At 44.6% G+C, this 2,457-nt stretch overlaps 1 protein-coding gene across 2 annotated transcripts in view; it reads left to right on the plus strand.

Annotated features, from left to right (window-relative positions):
• Positions 1–2,284: 2,284 nt before the first annotated feature.
• Positions 2,285–2,457, plus strand: part of NCOA5 (nuclear receptor coactivator 5) — a 30,607-nt gene continuing 30,434 nt past the window's right edge. For both annotated transcript variants that reach the window (XM_004698030.2, XM_030887031.2), the window contains exon 1: positions 2,285–2,410. The gene's annotated coding sequence lies outside the window, so the exon portion shown is untranslated. The remainder of the gene's footprint in view (positions 2,411–2,457) is intronic.

The following is a 2,457-nucleotide window of genomic DNA, read 5'->3' on the forward strand; positions in this document are numbered from 1 at the left end:
GACTTGGTTTAGCTCTGCATATTTGGTTTAATTTTGAGTGCCTGGGATATAGACCTTCATTCCTCCCATTTAATTTTTAACAACTTCCACGTTTCCCAGATTCATACTTGGTTCATTCTACTTTCCAATTATCAGTAAACACTTTCAACTATTCTTATTTTGAATCATGCCACATCAGCACTGGAAGATGCCAAGAGCTGTTCTTCATGGATGTCATTAAAGTCAATTCTACTTTCATTAAGGTCAATTCTTCTTTGAGGAGGCAGCTCTTCTCCAAGCATATTTTGAGTGTCTTCCAACCTGAGAGGCTCAAGCTTCTGGGACAATGTTAGACAATGTTCCACTACAAGGTTTCTGCTGGCTTTTTTTTTTTTTTTCTTTCCCCAGAAGTGGATCTCTAAGTCGTTCTTCCCAGTCTGTCTTAGTCTGTAAGCGCTGCTGAACCCTGGCCACCATGGAGAACCCTGCTGGCATTTGCCATACTAATGACATACCTTCCAGCATCATAGCAACAACACAGCCCTCACAGGTTGACAAACTGACAGTAAGTAATAAATAGTAGTTATTGCATATTAGAATATGTCCAGTGTCAGAATGGGGAGACACCAAGTTATGAGCACTTATCTTTGATGGAAGAATATCTGCTTACAGAATTAACTTGTGCATTCATCATATTTATATAGGACATTATATTCTAACTTGTTCATTGCTTATGTTCCCTAGTAGGTTGCAAGCAACCTAAGAAAGAACCTTATTTTTTAAAAATCATTTTATTGGGGGCTTGTACAACTCTTATCACAATCCATCCATCCATCCATTGTGTCAAGCACATTTGTGCATTTGTTGCCATCATTGTTCTCAAAACATTTGCTTTCTGTTTGAGCCCTTGGTATCAGCTCCTCATTTTCCCCCTCCTTCCCCACTCCCTGTTCCCTCATGAACCCTTGATAATTTATAAATTATTATTTTGTCATGTCTTACACAGTCCGATGTCTCCCTTCACCCACTTTTCTGTTGTCCATCCCCCAGGGAGGAGGTAATATGTAGATCCTTGTAATCAGTGTAAGAACCTTATCTTATTCTCTACTCTCTGCGTGCCAAGCACATAGTAAACGTTCATTAAGTGGTTGGTAAATGGTTGTCATCTATCTTTTGGCCTGTCCATCTCCCGACTCAAATACAGCCTTAAAGAACGGTCATACTCCCCTAAAAGCAACAGTGTTTGGCCTTTAGCTTGGTTACCTTAATAAGATCATTAGTATGATTATTCTTGGGTTTCCCTAATTCTGGTACCTCTATTGGGAGGGCCATTTGCCCATTTGTGGAGAATGCATGTATAGGCTTTGAGGATGATACAGGTCCATCTGTTGCACATGGTGTGGCTTTAAGTCAGGCCCACTGGAGGGGTCTTAACATCAACAACAACATTTACAAAGAGAAGGACTAGATCCCAGAAGAACTGAGAAGGCTCGTAATAAAAAAGCCTACCTGATTTATATAGTGATGGTTGTGATTAATCGAGTGGGTTTACAATTGTGAGAGCCAATTCCATTCCCTGTGACAAATATGTTCTATAGATTAAATGAACAATACAACGTCTTACATGCTTCATGGTCGACAGTTACATTCTGGGAGATTTGTTTCTGACATTCAATGAATATTACTGGAAGAAATAACTCAAGAAGAAGAACCTATGCATGTATCTCCAAAAGCCTTTTGCCTCTTGTCAGTGAGAGTAATAGGGTACACAGTCTATTTAAATGTAAATTTAAATAAAACATTTTCTCCACTTCTCCGATCTCTTTGTTCCCCGTGAACTGGTTGTTGCGGGAATATATAATAGCATATATATACTATTCTCTTACAGACACAATGTACCTGAATGACCGAAAATTCACTCTTTCATCAAACAGTATGCTGTATGGTTGTGTGTTTAATTTAATGCAAGTCTAAATCAAGGAATCTGAGCCTTTCGATGATTTATTTCTACAGTCAGGGAGGAATGAATGCGCTCTAAAACCGGAGGAGAGATTTCACAGGAGCCCTTAGGGGCGCAGGGAAGGGCCCCGCCTAGCGCCCACCTTCAGCCGGAAACGCCGTTACTAAGCAACGCCTCGCGGGGCCCAACCGCCGCCGGGGCGAGACGTCCCCGCTCTCGTTACTAAGGAAACCGACGCCCCATCTTGGTCCTGCCGTAAACTCGCGCTGTCTCGCGACACTGCTGCGGCTGACGCTACGTGCGCGCCCTCTGCCCCCCATCTCCACTCTCCGCCCCGGCCGCCATTGCCTCGTGCTCGCGCCGGTCTGTTGGTGGCGCCTTTGTCCTACGGTGGGCAGGTGGGCTGAGGCGGAGGCGGCAGCGGCGGGCCTGAGGGGAAGGAGCAGCCGAGAGCCCGCCGCGCTGGTAGCGGTGAGTGCCGGGTCACGGTGGCCGTCCACCCAGGCGAGGGCCGGCGG

This window comes from Echinops telfairi, unplaced genomic scaffold (assembly GCF_000313985.2).
Source record: "Echinops telfairi isolate 266 unplaced genomic scaffold, ASM31398v2 ScPeMD7_5592;HRSCAF=6446, whole genome shotgun sequence".
Lineage (NCBI taxonomy): Eukaryota > Metazoa > Chordata > Mammalia > Afrosoricida > Tenrecidae > Echinops > Echinops telfairi.